Source organism: Patella vulgata, chromosome 6 (assembly GCF_932274485.2).
Source record: "Patella vulgata chromosome 6, xgPatVulg1.2, whole genome shotgun sequence".
Taxonomy (NCBI): domain Eukaryota; kingdom Metazoa; phylum Mollusca; class Gastropoda; family Patellidae; genus Patella; species Patella vulgata.
The window spans coordinates 4,264,618-4,284,664 of record NC_065884.2 but is presented as its reverse complement, the minus strand read 5'-3'; the positions used below and the strand labels follow the sequence as shown (position 1 = coordinate 4,284,664).

The window sequence follows — 20,047 nt, the reverse complement described above, 5'->3', positions numbered from 1 at the left end:
CTAAATCGCTAATATTTGGGACCCAGAAATTGACACAAATAGGTCGCAACGCATATAATAATGTAATGTGAATCTATATAAACTGATTTACATTCAACCGTTTGCGTTTTTACTCTAATATCAAATCAGTTATGTTCGGCGAAATACGCCAGAAGTGTCAATTGAATGGCAATCGCTAGCGTCTGGTTGTTCCAGTCTACATCGATAGTATTTATTACCCATGCTCTCCAGATAAGAATATGGCCTCGCCATTTAACATGACTTGTAGAATATGTCTAGCTTCGTTCTTCGAGTCCCTTATTACAAATGGCGCTAAAACGCATCATGGTACACGATTCGTGTACCAATGGTAAAATGTTTATTTTGTCTTAAATATTGGATACCAGAAGCCCATCTTTTCACGATACGATAACAACACCAATGTTGATTTAAAATGACAAATAATTTGCGTTTTCATTGTCAAAGACTTTGGATGATACTGAGTTAGAGACTTAGCTACTTTAAACTCCTCTTTCAATTTTACAATATGAATCCTTTCACTGCGTAAGTTGTCGAGATATGACTAATTGATAACCAGGCATGTTTAAACCTCGGTTGGGTATTTAACACGTGACTCTAGTCTTAAAATATTTGATAACGCCAGAATGTTTCTTAGTCTACGATTACAGAAAAAACTTGATGAAGCCAGGATGCTTCTCAATCGACGATCAGAGAAAAATTTGATGAAGCCAGGATTCTTTTCACTCGGCTATCCGAGATAACTTCAACACACATCTATCCGTCTATCTAGACCTATTTCTACCCTCTGAATGTCGACTACCGACTATCTATAGCGATAGACCCAGCAATCTCTCTCCGTGATAAACTCGTGAAATATAACACGCCTGCTATAAATACTCCTCACAGTTTTAATTTCTTTATCAGTTTTAATCAGTTTCACCTGGTTCCAATTTAATACAAGCCAAAGAATATGTTTTATATAAGGTCTCACTTCGGTCGTTTAACAGTACATTAAGAGAGAGAGAGGGAGAGAGAGGGAGGGGAGAGGGAGAGGGAGAGGGAGAGGGGGACTTAACGTCCACTCGATACAAACTAGCTCATTTACGGACTAATATATTGTTCAATTTTATTTCAACAGTTCACTTGCGGCGTTGAGGTGTTTAGCGATGGGAGGGAAACTGAAGGACCCGGAGAAAACCCACGAGGCTGGACAGGCGACTCTATACCTTGTCACGTACCACCGAGGAATCGAAACAACGCCAGCTGGCTCAATGACAGACCTTGTGATACAGCGCGCTCCAACAGTACATTAAATAACTCTACTAGTAAACTGCGTTTATAAATGAGGTGAAACTGGGTTTAACGGCCTACTCTTATATCGAATTATAACTGCCAAGGGATCTTTTATCGTGGTTCAGCGGGTTAAACGTTAGCTCACTAAACTGGAGATCGTATGTTCGATCCCTTGCATTTGGCCAAGCTAAAGTTCATCGGATTTTCCGGCGTGGTTCCCCTTTATTAGTGATGCATGACAGAGGGACTGACAAGGGACAGCGTATAGTCGTTCAGATGGTACGAAAAAAACTCGGTCCTGTGTACACATTGTCGTGCACGAAAAAGATCCCTTGGCAGTTGGAATTTTATTTCATTTCACAAATACTGACACACTGTCACATGGAAATGTTATGGTATTTGAGGAATGAGATTTATAAATATATTTATGACATGACCTGTAGATATTGATGTTATTTAAATAAATATATTATGATTTCAGTTGTTGATTGTATAAATATACCGACATATGTTAAACAGTTTATATAGAAATACACAATCTGTCATCGTTACACGTCTATACTGGGGAACAATATATAGACCACGTATATAGACCCTTTATACTGGGGAACAATATATAGACCCTTTATACTATACCGGGGAACAATATATAGACCAATTATACTGGGGAACAATATATAACCCCTTTATACTATACTGGAGAACAATATATAACCCCTGTATACTATACTGGGGAACAATATATAGACTTTATACTATACTGGGGAACAATATATAACCCCTTTATACGGAGGAACAATATATAACCCCTTTATACCGGGGAACAATATATAGACCAATTATGTTATACTGGGGAACAATATATAGCCGTTTATAATTAAGAACCAGATATTGTTATATACAAAATACTTGTATATTTAGTGTAAAACGATAAAACACGATTTTATAAATATGTAAAATTCTCTCACGCATCGATTCGCGATAAAACATCAAATCTTTCACACCATGTAATTAATAGTACCCCCACCCCCTCCACACTCTCCGGTACTATAATCTTTCACACCATGTAATCAATAGCGGTATGAACAAAACCACTCTTTATAATAATACCCCACCCCCTCTACACACTCCGGTACTATAAACACCAAGAAGACAGTACAGGACAACTACACGGTAAAACCCAGACAGCGGAAACTGTACATAAATACATTTATCAATTTCATAAACGTTGATGTGTTGGCACTAATAGCCAAAATGAACTGAAATGACAATCTACGTCATACGGTATGCTTACTTCTACTAGAACATCTGATACCATTTCTCATTTGAGGAGTTCACATAGCTGACAATGCGATATATTTTATATGTAATTAGCACGAGGTAGGATATGCTCACTATTCCTGATAACATTTCTAATTTAAGGAGTTCACATAGCTAACAATACAGTATATATAATTAGCACCAAGATATGTTTACATTTTCTAGAACAGCCGATACCACTTGGTCCACATATACAGAATTGATGCGTGTTGTACCGGAGACAGGACATGCTTACTCATTCCAGAACACCTTATATCATTTCTTATATAAAGATTGCAAATAACTAACAATACGATATATATAATTAGCACTAAATTATTCTTACTCTTTCTACATTCAAAACACCTGATACCATATATATAGACCTACGTACCTGTGTGTAAATTAATACAGGTAAATGAATAATCCCCTTACAATATTAACCACACTCTCTTTTATAATCCTGTCACACTTTAAATAAATTTATCCTTCAAAATTCTCAATTTTAAAACAGATTTTTTTTTGTAAACAGACTGGACACGTGGTCTTATATCACAATATAATAATTCTCAATCCAGTTGACACACTGCCAGAAAATTATGCGTCATGAAATAAATTCGACCGGCATTAATTTATTTCTCGTTTTAATTTATTTGTTTTACAGTAATTCCAAATACTGGTTTCATTTCCTTCAAGATGATTTCCTTTATGTCTTGTTAATATTCAACGTTAATTATTAACAATATTAATTAATCGAGAAAATAAATCACAATCACAGAATGTTCTGGTATCTCCGCCTCCTTTCTATGATGATATTGATACAGAGTTTATATCTATATATGAATATATTATTAAATCACTGTAGTCTCTAGCCAGGACAAATATCCATCACACAATAACCTAACTTATAACACACTGTTATTTTAACGTTATAATTATTCAAGGGACATTACGTTGATAACGTTATACCGCGATTAATTATTTCAGATATAGAAGAGCGTGTAATGTAAACGTTTATAACATTGTACTACGGTGATTTCAGATATAAAAATAACGTATAATGTAAAGAGTTTATAACATTGTAGTACGATTATTTCAGATATAAAGAGAACGTATAATGTAAACGTTATACTGCCGTTATTTCAGATATAAAGAGAACGTATAATGTAAACGTAAAACTGCCGTTATTTCAGATATAAAGAGAACGTATAATGCAAACGTTTATAACGTTGTAGTACGATTATTTCAGATATAAAAAGAACGTATAATGTAAACGTTTATAACGTTGTACTACGATTATTTCAGATATAAAAAGAGCGTATGTAAACGTTTATAACGTTATACTGCGATTATTTCAGATATAAAGTGAATGTATAATGTAAACGTTTCAGATAGACAACGTATGATATTTCAGTTTTACGTCGCATGATGTAAACATTTATATCGTTATACTGCGATTATTTCAATATTTCAGTTTTAAAAAGATCGTATATATGACGTAAACATTTATAAAATAAACTACCACTTCCGGTTTTTATATATCATGGATTGTCTTCAGAGAGATTTCCCGAATGTTCTATCGGGGTTTTTTTTAGGGTGGGAGCTGAAATGCAATTTGTGGTATCAAAATAAAAAGAAAATTGTATTGCCGAATAAGGTAACAAACAAATATCAAATCTGATAGCGTAAGATTACTACGTCACCTTTCCTTATAAGGTAAAATATTATTTTATGTTTTGTTGGGTGTTGTTGTAAATACAGTAAAATGTTATTTATTGTAGCAATACCTGTAGCTACAGTAATTCTCGAACATTTACATTACTATTATTTTGAAGTCCATTAAGAACCTGTCTGATTGCTAGTGTCGCTTTGCCAAATAGTTAGACATTTCTGGAACTTCTTTTTTTCTGTCTAAGAATTTTGGTGAGCCGAACAATCGTGTATATAGGTGGTGGGAGCCTATGACGTAACTAATGGCCTTGGTGTATCCGAATCTGGACTTCTTTCTATTTACAATCAATATTTCTAGTTTTAGACTTCAGACTTCTATTTTATATTTATCTAGGGAAGAATGGGGATTACATTTTCTATGAGTGTGCGTTACTGACACGTAACGGTGATTTTAAGATTCCAAATGGACTAATCTACATCGGAGCAAATGAAATTAAACGTCCTACATTTCTACTCCATCCGTGCTCATGAGACCGGCATACACCATACAGTATGCTACGGCCTACTCTCATTTCGAATTGCAACAGTCAAGAGTTCTTTTAAGTGCATGGCAACGTGTTCAAGGATCTCGGCTTAATGGACCATCCGAACGACTAGACACGAAATAATTCTGAGCATTGAAAACATTGACGAGCTTAATGTCCCTTTAAGTCTGGTGTTTGTATGGAATGCGTGCAGAGGTTATAATAATACTTGTACTGTTGGTTAGATGTACGTGGTGTTATTTAACTAAACCGTATTAACAACAGTTACAGCAAATATACCCTGTTACATACATAATAGACACATGTTACACTTGGATTATACCATGACCCCTTGACCCCTTCATCTCTATAACCCCTGACATGTCTTTTATCTTGGTCCTGTCTGGTGTATGACGTCATGATTATTGTAATTAGTCACCGATTGACACCGATTAATTACATAGAGATAATTAATAGTTTGTATGTCTCCTATTTAACATAATCTGGATTCATTCATTCATTCATTCATTTAAATAATTGACATACCGGTGAAATGTTCGCACGCGCTTTAATGTCTAAATAGCTCCACATACGGTCAAAATGTACACGATGTCATAAATATGTGTCTTGACAGTTGTAATTGGAAATACGGGTATAGGCGGTAGGGCAAAATTTCCCTCATAACACACTGTAAGGCGTATACCCGTCTCTATTAGCCCAGTCGGGCCAGAACTGTAGAACTTAAAACTTCATTTCATTTCATTTCAATGGAGGCGTGTTAGATCTTAAACTTAACAAAATCATAAAATATGTAATAAATCACCAGATAATTTGGCTATCTGACACGGGTAAAATACCAGCTGATTAATATTTATAGGTCTAAAGTTCTTCAAGAACATTTTAAGATCATCTCACGTAAAGAACTAGTGACGTCATTCTATAAATATTCCAAAAAAATCTCTTTCAACGAAAATAAGGTCAACAGCTACAAGTAGAATTGAAAGAACGCCAACCTCTTAAAAATCTCGTAAATGGAATATATTTCTGTTACTGTATATCATTAAACGTTTACCTTTCATTCTATATTACTGACCGATATAATCAAACGATGCTGACAGGTGTGAACATACAATCTCTTCAAATAAATACTTCGCTTAAAAGCCAATTTCTAGTTTTTTATCCACACTCAGAAAATAAATTTCCTATAAATTCAATAAATTTAGAGTAGACACAAGACTAATTTTAGCGTGCTTTGTATAATTTCACCATTTCCCGAAATAACGCCATATTGCATGAATACTCCAATAGAAATATCGAAAACGGTTCAAGGTATGTCTTACAATCATGTATTCATCATAAAGGGTTAAATATACATGGGAGATTTTATAAAGAGTTGGCTGTTCTCATTATAACAATTAAAAACTAGATAATACCAAGGGAATTTGCTGAAAATTTCAGTCAAACTGATCCATGGAACTATGACCGAGAATTTAGTGATTGAATTTAAGGCCTAGCCCCGATCATCATTACTAAAGTCGGTACGATAAAAACATAGTCTCGATTATCCATATTTTGATTTAATCATCAATGAGCGTTGAGCAGCAGATCGGATTTCAATTCAGTACATATCGCAGGCTAGCGATGACATCGAGAGTTGATTATGGTCTGGTTAATTAATTAATGTCTAATTAATAATTTAGATAACATTTCAGGCCTAAAGAAAGACTCGCAATAGGCAGATTTAGCTCTTTCATAATGTATGTTTAACTAGTATGAATTTTAACATGACATCCAAGTACACGATCTCCCATACAGGGTTGTCTTCCCTGGATAGCGAGACTTGTGTGGAGAATAACAAGTACAGTGGGAATTCGGAGTAACTTGTATTCCAATGATACGAACATACAAAGAACGTGTACGAGGAAAGTGTAAAACAGATCCCTGGAGAGTTGAAATTCTGTTATTAACCTCTCAAAATCTTCCATCAATTGATTAACCGTAGAAAATAAATTAACTTATGCTGGTCTCATACCGAGCTTGTGTACAGGCTTGCTATTTCATAAACTGCTTACGAATATGCAAACTCGCAGTAAAAGGGTGCAATAATCTACCAAGGGAAGGTAGTTTTATACTCCATATATCTCGAATAGGAATTCTTTAGCACTTTAATCTGATGTATCCTTATTTAAATGTTCTCTGGACTATAATAATACTAATAAATATGAATTACAATATATAGTTGGGAAAATATGTAACCTCTAGTAATTTGAAGTCTGGTAGCGAAATACTGGAGTAAAAGAAGTTTGTCGAATATCCTATATCTCGAATAGGAATTCTGTTCCACGTTTACTTCGACATATCGTTATTCTACTGTACTCTAGACTATAAAATCAATAAACGTGTAGTACATGGTTGTTTTGCTGTATTCTAGACCATAATACTAATAAACTTGCAATTTTAATATAATATATATAGATCATAATATACTAATAAACGTGCAGTACAATAAGAAATATATATTGTTGGTACAATAGGAAACTTCTAGAAGTGTAATTATAATATAAACACATAGCAGTTTGTATACTTTAGAAACATTTACCTATTCGTATGTGCCTATTGTTATTGCCCACACCATACAAACAATTCATTCATACCCAACTCTATATCATAGGAGAAAAATGCGGTTTATATTCGTTGTATAAAATATATATAACATTAGTACGACTACAGAACAATAACAACCATCCCTTGTTTTCATGACATTATGTCTACACCTCGACTACCCTTTTTTTCTAAATTAATTTTAATGAATAACATGTAGGATATAAAGAAATGAAATGAAATGGGGTTTAACGTCCTACTGTTCTGCTCCTATGCTGGGCTAATGAAGACGGGCATACGCCATACAGTGTGCTATGAGGGAAATTTTGCCCGGGCAGCGGCACTATCGCCTACTCTTATATCGAATTCCAACTGCCAAGGGATCTTTTACGTGCATTCCAATGTATACACGGGACCTCGGTTTTTCGTCTCATCCGAAGGACTAGACAGCTGTCCTTGTCAGGCCCTCCGTCCTGCATCACTGACAAGGGGGAACCACGCCGGAAAATCTGGATGAACTTCCTCGGCCAATGCAGGGATCGAACACCCGACCTCCAGGCTAGCGAGCCAGCGTCTTACCCACTTAGCCACGTGATCCTTGGGTAGCATTTAGAGAGTGAGCACAATACAAAAAACTTATATGGACAACAAAAAACATTTGTGGAAACGTCACCAGTGATTGTTTTCCTTAAAAATGTTGTGTAGACTGACTGATTTAACATGGCTTTCAAAACCTACTCTTATATCGAATTCTAACTGTCAAGGGATCTTTTACGTACACGCCAATGTGTACACGGGACCTCGGTTTTTCGTCCCATCCGAGCGACAATACGTTGTCCCTATAAGTCAGGCCTTCGGTCCTGCATCACTGACAAGGAGGAACCACACTGAAAAATCCCAATGAACTTTCTCGGCCAACGCAGGGATCGAACACGGGACCTCCAGTCTAGCGAACAAAAGTCCTACCCACTGAGTCCCTGTTTAACTATAAACCTATATATTTTTTATAAGGCATTTGGTAATTGACAAATTAGGAGTATATTATAGAGTGTGGTGGGGTGGATAGCCGAATGGTCAGCGCATGCGCGTTGGGTCATAAGGTCTGTCATTGAATCAACTGGCGTGGTTTCGATTCCCCGGTTGTACGTGGTAAGGAGTAGGGTCGCCTGTACAACCGCGTGGGTTTTCTCCGGGTCCTAAGGTTTCCTCCCACTTCTAAAGACCCCTACGCGGAAGCGAATTATTGAAATAAAATTGAACAATATGTTAGTCTCGAAATGACCGAGTTTGTGTCGAATGGACGTTTAACCCCATTTCCCTCTCGTAGAATGTGTGAAATAGCTTTATCTAACGTCCGCTTTCACCGAAGTGACATCACAGACAACATATTGTAGAAAATGTCCCAGGGTTTTAATTATAAAGCTATATTTATATTGTAACCCCGTATATGGGTGTTTAAAGTACAACATGTATAAGATATTAGTCACCTCATCCTATCCCAGTCCTATCTTATCTTACATACCAGCTCTATCTTATATTATATTTAGACACTTTAAACACCATGATAAGATACAGAGTGGAAAACAACTGAGAGCCTTTTCACATCAATTTAAATAAATAAACTACATATTACAACACTCATTAGATATAAACAGAATCTTCACGAATCTTCCATTTTAAATATTTTTAATTAAGAAACGCACCAATATCATTAGACACCCCGCAAACACTTCTATAGATTTTAACAATTTTAATTTTGAAGAGTTTTAAATTTATTTCCCACTCCTAGGTCGTTAGATATCGGCTATAAACAGGTTTAATTATAAGCTCTAGGATCTGTATAGCAAGATTTATTTAGATATTGGCTCTTCACTAAAACATAGTACTTCACAACCCCGTCTTTATTAGCCCAGTTCGGAACAAAACAGTAGGACGTTAAACCCCATTTCATTTTATTTTTATTTCACAACGAAACAAGACACAATTTTTATAATTCTTACTAGACCTATAGAAATCAGTGTTACAATAACTGACTAGCTCGTCAATTCAGATCTACAGTGTTTGATCTTTAGGTTGAAAATAATTGGTTAGTGACTAATTGTATATATTAAAGTTTACAAGAATAAAGACAATGTTGTTAAATTAATAGGTCACTCATCGTCTACCCTATAACGTCATATATGTGGATGACACGTCATTTATCTATAACGTTATCTATAAAACGTGCATCTGTGTAGAACGTTAGCTCAGTCTATATGAAACGTAGAATTACATGTATCTCGTCATCTATGGAAAATGTTTTCATTTACTTAACATCATCTACCTATGTGTTAAACGTAAACCATAGTCTAATAACGTAACGCCGGATAAACGTAGCCGCGTTACCGAACATCTTTGGTGTAAGGCACAGGTAAAGTTAGCAACTTAAATTTACGCAACGTCATCTACATAAAATATCATTTTATACGTATTACGTAACATTAGCAACTCAAAGCGTCGTTTTATTTACGTAACGTCATCTACATAAACGTCATTTTATACCGATTACGTAACATTAGCAACTTAAAGCGTCGTTTTATCTACGTAACGTCATCTACATAAACGTCATTTTATATGTATTACGTAACATTAGCAACTTAAAGCGTCGTTTTATTTACGTAACGGCATCTACATAAACGTCATTTTATACGTATTACGTAACATTAGCAACTTAAATCGTCGTTTTAATTACGCAATGTCATCTACATAAACGGCATTGTATATGTATTGCTTAACATAAGAAACTTAAATGGTCGTTGTTTTTTGGGGTTTTTTTTTGGTTTGTTTTGGTTTTTTTTGTCCGTAACATTGTCTACATAAAACGTAATGACATCACTATTTGATTAGATTGTCTTATTATGCTTTTACAATGATACACGCCCACAGAATATAAATAATTGAATACTTTAAACTTATCGAAACGTAGCCACCAAGTAATTAGAACGCCTTAGGACTTGAAATAATACAATAGGACATAAAAAGAATAATTCAACCGTATTGAATCGCGAGCACCATTTAATTATGTCTTTAAAATCAGACCATTGAACATGATAATACTTAACTCATATTAAATGATGTAATCAAATTAGTTGTTATTTCTGGAAATAATTATTAATGGTTATATAAGCTGGTTAACCACAAAGACGCTCTATTGGTTACTACGTAGTCAATCATACTTATTGAATTATAAGATTACAACTTTACCGCAGGGTAAACTTAACTCTTTACGCTGTCGTATATTTTACTTATTAATTAATTAATTAAAAATATACATTTCACGTGAATTAACAAAGTTTAAATTTAAATAGCATAAAAGTAAGAATGAACAGAAGTAAAAATTATGAACAAAAATCAAACTATGAAGATATTCCCACGCTTACCTCTTCTCTCCATCTTGACGTTTGTTGAAATAAAAACTTTCTCAGCTTTTCACCAGATTCCAAAAATAACAAAGTTCAAAGGTAGGGGTGTAAAGGGTGTAAATAGCAAATTCCACTAATGATGAGTTATAATGAATACCAGGCGTGAGTTATTAGGTGTGATCTATTAGTTGATAATCCCCGATAGATTAAACGATAAGTGGTATATTATAATCCTATGTATGGTATATCACTTGAATATACCCCAACTCTCACTCAGTCGTTGTACAAAACTAATGCCCCGTTACCTAGCTCTTAAACCTCGCACGTCCAGACCGGATTTTACTTTCTCCAGATGTTTCTGATTTCAACCGTAAAAACTACTCCTATAATCGAGGCTATTAATAGATGTAAAGAAATTCTATATACTTATGTTTAACCTGCAATACCATTAGCTACGACTGACCAGTCTTACAGGTTAAACTGGTTTGGGGTATTGGTAGGTTGTAACACTGGTATAACGAGAATAACAGTGCAGCCCATTGATATATTTGTAAAGGTAAAGGTGACTAAGGTGTGGGATTAATTTACTGTGCGTTGCATATACTACACGTATACACGTATATACACTAGTATTTACAGTATAACTACATATATACAATCTAGTATATGCACTATATAAAGGTATACTGTCGTAATAGATCTATGATATTGAACAAAGGCGTATCAAAGATAATGGAAGGAGGCAGGTGGGGGGGGGGCTAAATTTTACAGGTAGATTTAAGCCCTTTGGGAACAGGAGATGAGGCCAATTAGAAGAGCAAGAGTCTTTATTGCCAATGTAAGTAGTAATATAATGAACTTAAGATTGTAAATAAATAAAGGGCGGAAGGCCCCCACCGCCACCCAACCCACCCCATTATGTCACTGCTATTGATTAAATATGTCAACCTACTGTATTCTGTTTACATATAAATTTATAATAGAAGTTTTAATCATATCCTATACTGTATAAAACATTTTATAGATCAATGATACTGGGGTTTTATTAAGTCGTAAATCTAGTATATACTTTAATATAACAGCATGTTATTTCTTATAATCAAACTGTTTAATAATTTGTCCTTTAACAAAACAGCATGTCTTTTTTATGACCAAACATTTTCTATAAGACTGGTCTTGTTTACAATATTGTAACAAACGAGTAATAAAACCAGAGAGAGAGAGAGAGAGTGAGGGAGAGGGGAGGGATAACCCCATTCAATACAAACTAGGTTATATCGGGACTAACTTATGGGTGATTTTATTGGAATTTGTAGCTTGCTCGCGGGTTTGCTGAGCATCGGAAGAAAATTGGTGAAATAACCTATGTGGGCACGCGATCCTGCTCCGAGCATGGGATCAACATCACGACCCTTGCATCGATAAGAAACCTTTAAAAGTGATCACATAAAGTGTTTACCCCTAACCCCAATTTGAACCAAGGTAAATTATCTTGATACTGGCATGATAATTTATTTCACCTACAGATTTTGTGAGGTCCTCAAGTTTAGAAAGGTTTTAGTTACATATGCGACGGTAGTATCGGTAATAATATTATCCCACTAGAAGACAGGAAACCCTTATTATTTTACAACTTAAACCCGAACCCGGTAAAACAAAAATTTAATTTATGACCTCTTCTTAAAGTTACAATTTCATATTTTCTAAGAAAGTCAAAACATAATTATTTCTGTCTTTTGCATAGGTTGTCAACTCACTATTATACGATCATAGGTATTCATTCTCCACACTTAAAAATATTCACACCGGAAATAATAACACAATTGCCTCCCAATTACCTCCCTTGTTTTCTTTTTCCCCACCATGGGATAGCTATCTTCAAACGTTTGAATTTGAAGTTGAAAATGATATTTTTGCCAATTTCTCAACTGGCAATAGTGAATTATAGGATTATTATTTAACAAGGTAGGACTGTTTATAGATACCATCTATTTTAGGGCTTTATTTTAAGGGGAGGCACTGCTCGACAAATATGAATTTTAAAAAAACTGACTTCTAATAATGCTATCAACTTGAAATTTTCAGGAATTGCTCACATCGACAAAATAAGGCTAATCGGCAGTATTGGGGGAATCTGCTTTACTGGTTACCACGGAAACAAAAAAATTCATTTTTACTGCTTAAAAAAAATCGTTCTCTGAAAGTATCAAAGGTAGAAGCCTGGAACTTTTTTTAAAATGTTCCTAGGACATTTATCTGTGCAATTGTCATTATAGTGTTGTTATTGTGTCCTTACATGTCATTCTATGTCAACAAAACAAAAATTATGAAAAATGTTGTTTTCAATGAGATATTTCAAATGTCAATTTACTACACTAAAAATTCATTTAGAGTACTGAAAATCCTTATTTGCATGGAACTAACATTACTTAAGTATGTAAGTTTCAGACATATCCGTTGTAAACCTTTCGAGAACGATTTTTTGTAAGGTTGTCGACTGTTGATATTTTACTTTTTGAGAAATTAAGACATAAAGAGGTAAAACAGCAAAATTTGAATTGCAAGAGTGTTCAAAGGTGCATTTTTTCCATCATAAACCACTTTATATGTATTTTCTTTAATTACAAGTGAAATAAAAATGAATGAACATCACAAATATGCAAATATAAAAAATCGATAATTTGAGTCAAAATTGACATTTGTCGACCCTTATAAAAATATAACTTAAAAATATGAAATTGTAACTTTAACGGAAACTTATAAATGATAAGGCGAACCAATACGATAAAAAATAAAATCTGTTGCCCAGATATATAACATAGCATGCAATGATTTAACATACTTGTAAGTGCTTGAAACATGAAATATGATTTAATACATCGACCGGAAACATTAAATTACTTTGTTATCTGAACTATTATAGTATTATAACAGCATGCATTATCATTATGTTTGTACAATGGCGTAAGGTCCCGGGTTTCATCCCGATTTTGGCCGAGAGAGTTCCTCGGGATTTTCCGGCGTGGTTTCCCTTTGTCCGGTAGTGCAGGACGGAGGGCGTGACAAAGAAGGTCGAGGATCCGTGGTGTGCACGTGAAAGAATCCTTGGCAAAATTGAAAATAAGACAAGGCCGTAGCACGCCCGTTTATGTAAATCTCCATCATAACACTCAGCATGACGTACACGGGACTTATATAGCCCGAATGGAGAAGAACAAGAGGACGTTAAACCCCACTTCTTTTTCTTTTCATGTACACTATATAAGCGTACAAAAAGCCAAGTCAGCGTTTTACCTGTATGTATGGTATGAATAGAAAGGTGAAAAGATTCGACGGATTGCTGGGTGGAAAAAAGAGAAAATATTTTGAGTAAATGTCAAAAAGTAGGTAGATTCGCGTATCGTGCTGTTACAGCTCAACAGATGTCAGACTAGAGTCAGACATAGAAATATAGAGAAATATTTACACACACAGACAGACAGATGTTCACAAGGAATGTATAATCAATTCAACGTCTGGATACTTCGGTCTAGTTTGGAAGTCACGGTTGAACAGTGAGTAGGACGTTGGTTGGCTAACCTGGAGGTCCCGTGATGGATTCCGGTGGTGGCAGAGAAAGTTGATCAGAACTTCCCGACATGGTTCCCCCTTGTCAGTGGTTTATTATATAAGGGGCCTGACAAGGGACAACGTACAGTCGTTAGGATGGGACGAAAAACTGGAGTCCCGTGTACACATTGGTGTGCACGTAAATGAACGCTTGAAATAAGAGTAGGCCGTAGCGCCGCTGTCCGGGTACAATTTTCCTCGAACACACTGCATGGCGTATGTCCATCTTCATTAGTCCCGTCGGTACAGAACAGCAGGACGTTAAACCCCATTTCATTTCATATCACCATTTTCTTTTGTGGTACCTATTCTGATCAATAAAATTTAAAGCCTATGCAATTTTTTTACATAGAATCCTATTAGACGAGCGTGCATGGGTGAATCCACCAACCCATGTATTTAAAAAGGCGGTTTTTGCGGGTAATTTAAGCAGCTGTGGGTCTAAATAAGTTTATTGTCGGCCAATAATAAGAGATATTTCCAGTATAATATTGACGAAATCACAAATAAATCATTGTATAACTCTCTCCATACGTATATAATAGGTATCATACGATTATCCATTCATCTGTCTGAGGGAAGATATTATGGTCAATGTATCTGGGAACGGGTTCTTTTTTTTCTCCGATTATCTATCGTCCTTACTCGAGGATACCTTGATAATCCGTTGGAAATAATGCTCCGTGGGAAGATTGTATAGCCTAGGGGCGTCTTCCGATAATGCGCAACTGAAACCCTTGTCCCACAGCAATACTAAAATATTCCACGAGGCTTTGTCGTTAGGGGGTGACCGTGGTACTGGAGCGTCTACAAACTAGAGGAAAATAATACTTTTAAGAACACTGACGTTTATTTCGGGTGCTGGTATATACAATGTGAGTGAGTAAAGCGAGGCGGGACTCACTCCCATATATACCCTAACGCGGCTAACCCTTATCATCAGTGTTAAATAACTTTTAATCCTCTTAGTTTCTAAACTTGGTCTGAACATAACATTGCAGGAGAGGCGGGACTCGCTCCCATATATACCCTAACGCGGCTAACCCTTATCAACAGTGTTAAATTAGTTTTAATTCTCTTATACATTGCAGGAAACCGCAATTAATGTTTCGACTCTAACTATATAAAAGTTAAATAAGAGATCTTGAAAACCATTAAATGTTTAATAATTATAATGTGAATGAATTGTGCAGGAAAAAAAATTTTCGTTGAGATGTGATAATGTATGACTAAAGATCAGAACGTAATATCTATATCTATAACATATCTATCAATCATCATACTATATATCTTTACTCTACAACCTATTACTTCGTATATGACGGTATGTGTCATATATTTATACCACCTGGTGTGTCTATACACATTCTGCACACTGAGAACTATGTACTTCGAGAATGGATCCCCGCCCTAGATGGCCGCCATATTGAAACATTAGTGTACTATTTTGTAATCCGTTTTATATCCTTCATACACAGACAGACTAAATAAACAGTTTCAGTTTTATAAAATGAAAACAGAATAACTACTGCTCAAAATTCTCTACGTATCGTCGATTTATGAATTAAAATGTCGGTCAACTAACTCCGTGTCTGTTCTCAAGCAGAACTAATTGTAGACAGAGAGCACAAGTTTAGTATGGACTATATATATACATTGTTATTATTACAGACTTGCCTATCCTCATACTTATTATTATATGTAAAATAAATTGTATTTTTTGTAAAGGTAACCTGTCAATCATCGACCTACCTAAACCACATATTAAATTACAGATAGGCTGAGTCACAATAAATTCCCTCCCGTGCACGTGAAACAATATGGATGAAAATACACTATAGAAATTAATATTCTATACTGTTATAAAATATGGTAAATATGATAACCTATAAAATACTTTATAAAAATATGTAAAGACTAGCAGGATACCCGGCTTCGCTCGGGGATCATAACTCCGAAACTGGAAGTGGTAGACTAACGCCACCTGGCCTATGTTACTCCCCGGTCCGAGCTACCCCTATACCCCAAATTTCAGACTCGGGGCAGACCTAGTGTAGCCGCCAACCCCGAACAGACCGGCTTCGCTCGGGGGTCATAACTCCGAAACCGGAAGTGGTAGACTAACGCCACCTGGCCTATGTTACTCCCCGGTCCGAGCTACCCCTATACCCCAAATTTCAGACTCGGGACAGACCTAGTGTAGCCGCCAACCCCGAACAGACAGACTTCGCTCGGGGGTCATAACTCCGAAACCGGAAGTGGTAGACTAACGCCACCTAGCCTATGTTACTCCCCGGTCCGTGCTACCCCTATACCCCAAATTTCGGACTCGGGGCAGACCTAGTGTAGCCGCCAACCCCGAACAGACCGGCTTCGCTCGGGGGTCATAACTCCGAAACCGGAAGTGGTAGACTAACGCCACCTGGCCTATGTTACTCCCCGGTCCGAGCTACCCCTCTACCCCAAATTTCAGACTCGGGGCAGATGCAGCCGCCAACCCCGAACAGACAGACTTCGCTCGGGGGGTTATAACTCCGAAACCGGAAGTGGTAGACTAACGCCACCTGGCCTATGTTACTCTCGGTCCGAGCTACCTCTATACCCCAAATTTCAGACACGTGGCAGACCTAGTGTAGCCGCCAACCCCGAACAGACCGGCTTCGCTCGAGGGGTCATAACTCAGAAACCGGATATGGTAGACTAACGCCTCCTGGTATATGTTACTCCCCGGTCCGAGCTACCCCTATACCTCAAATTTCAGACTCGGGGCAGACCTAGTGTAGCCGCCAACCCCGAACAGACAGACAGACAGACAGACAAACGACAGTCACAAATATATATATAGATAACAAAACACGTGATGTAGAGGAAGAGACAATCCAACTATTTACAAAGCTCTTCACTCTTCAACGAACGATGTACGAGAGAGAAAGAGAGAGAGAGAGAGAGAGAGAGAGAGAGAGAGAGAGAAACGGGGTTTAACGTCCATTCGACACAAACTAGGTCATTTCGGTACTAACATATCGTTCAATTTTATTTCAATAATAAGTCCGTACGTTTCAGTCTCGTCGGCAAAGGGAAGGGTTGGCGGTACTCTGAGATATGGTGCGTCTACGTTCTTGCCAGATGTTATAATTCTTGTGTTTTTTATAGGTTAGATTTTTTACACGTGAATGTTTTATTGTACATTTATTGAAACTGTATGAGATTCTCACTGGGGATCTTTTATTGAACCAAATCAATCAGGGTGTTGACTTTTAAATGGTTAATAGTGGCTCCCTCTCTAGCACTTTAATGTAGCTGAAATGAGTCATATATTTACGTCTTGTACACAAAGATAGACAATAAATGTGAAACTGAAATATGAAAAGAAATTGTTTTACTTCAGAAACCTGAAAATCAAGTTCTTTAAGTTGACTGACTAGAAGCAAACTGGTTGAGATAGAGAAACAGATATATGAGGATTAGGAACACAGAAAAAGTCGTTTATTATAAACTTTATATATAAAACTACGTCTTGTTTACATCTAAGTATACATCTGGATCTGGAGAAAGAGAGAGGGAGAGAGAGAGAGATGGGGGGTCAACGTCCACTCGACACAAACTAGGTCATTTCGGGACTAACACATGGTTCAATTGTATTTCAATAAGTCGCTTGTGCGTAGGGGTCTTTAGCAGTGGGAGGAAACCGGGGGACCAGGAGAAAATCAACGAGGCTGACACTAACGAGACTATTTCGGGACTAACATCTATTGATGCCTGTAGAATACCCACGTGATTATCAAGGCAACCCTACTCCTTGCAGGGACAGAAAACAGACTTTACAGCAGTACACTCGTTTGCCCACTTGGCCTTGTTTTGAAAGTGTGCACATAATATAAAACGCTTCGGTTTAAAACGCTGTAAGAAATATTATACCATTAGTCCATTACTATTATCAAACATCCAGTCTTATATAACAGTGAAAATATCATTAGATAGACAGATAGTCCAGCTAGGCTTCCGGTACTAGCTGTCTATATCTGTAACATGGTCTGTGTTTAAAGATGGGTTCCAGCATACAAACTGGGTGATTTAATGGTATATATGGACTAAAAACATATTCAAACTAATTAATTTGTCATAATTTTGCTTCAAATCCTTCTCAAACATTGTAATTGCGAAGGAATGTCCTGCTATAAAAATTCGATCAAACCAGGTCATGTTTACGTCACGTGACTTAACTCTCTTGGAAGTCAGAGGAGAATTCATTGCATACATAAGACGATGTTGTCTTTAATCGCTTACTATTTATTACAAATATCAAATCCTAATTAAATTCTTGGATTATCCACTACCCACGTCTTTTCCCGTCATTTTTATCTCAGAAAGTGCTGTACGTCTAACTCTTCATAAAGTTTTTCAGCTTGTACATCAAGCGCTCAATTTTCGAGTGTGACCTTTGACATCACGCGTGCAGAAATTCCTAATCGTCGGGCTGTTGATTAGGGGAACCCCCACATTTTTGTCCTGTATACGCTCCATGAGTGTTTTTCGGGGAATCCAGTATTTTTCTAGTAAGATTGGATATCTCTACTTTCCATATATACCAAAATCACCATACTTTTATTGGAAATAACCACCCGATAAATACTTTTCTTGGAAGCCATCTTTAATACTAAGCGACGTGTCGACAAGGATACTCTCTTCTTTATCAAGCAAATGGCTCTCGTCTTTTCATAAAGACGAGTATCAAACTCAGTAATTGTACCTTGTGTTAATATGTTCAATTACTAAATGCCAATCAAAGAAGAAACATGGTCTGTATTCCCAAATTACACAACGGCAATTATTGGCAATGAGAATGTACATATTACAGATAGTCCAGGAATGTTTCTGTCTCTAACATGGTCTATATTCCTAACGTCTATATACATGTTATATAGAGTTGTGATTTATTGTACAAGTTAATTATTTCAACAGATGTATTTTGTTTCTGTTTAAAATGTACACGGGTTACTCTTATTTCCGTGTATAACGATAGGTAATTTAACTAAACGCTTCAGACCATACTGGCTTCCCTCCCACACGATCCCCGTGGACTGATGAGTATCAACAGAATCGTTGTCTCTTCCCTCCATACACATAATATGTTAATATAAGATTCGTTAACAAAATGTATAATTATTAAAGTATCGTTATGAAATTACGATCACAAAGGGTAAGTCTTGTTCAGTTCCACAATCCACACTTTGATTGTAATACATGGGATGCATTATGGAAGATGTAGATAAAGAGCTTGGCAGTTCTGGCTTTAACAGTTCAAAAATAAATAATTACTTCATTCTGAGCGGAGTTATCTTCGTTTGCAGAACAGCGTAGTCTCGAATGTCATTGCTACCGTTGTTACGATAATAAACATAAGTCTCGATTATCCATTTATAAATTAAATCATTAACTGCCAATCTTATTTAAATCTATTGAAAATCAAAACCATCCGACGTTCTATATAAAGAATTTATTTTGGGTCTAGCATATAAATGAATGTCTAATTAATGATTTAGATAACATTTGAGGCCAAACGTCCTCAAAATGTTATATAAATAACATCCATATTAATAGGCAAGATGTTTACTAAATAAAATTCATAAAATATGAATAGAGGTAAAA

The 20,047-nt window shown here is 36.1% G+C and overlaps 1 protein-coding gene across 3 annotated transcripts in view; it reads right to left on the bottom strand.

Annotated features, from left to right (window-relative positions):
* LOC126823416 (synaptic defective enhancer 1) overlaps positions 1-20,047 on the bottom strand; it is a 29,556-nt gene that overhangs the window by 6,896 nt on the left and 2,613 nt on the right. The window contains exon 1 of one of the 3 annotated variants that reach the window (XM_056101817.1): positions 10,808-11,118. The exons of 1 other annotated variant lie outside the window; for it this stretch is intronic. The gene's annotated coding sequence lies outside the window, so the exon portion shown is untranslated. Of the gene's footprint in view, positions 1-2,986; positions 3,391-10,807; positions 11,119-20,047 lie in introns of those variants that run through there. One more of the 3 variants, XM_050552250.2, reaches the window with a different exon arrangement.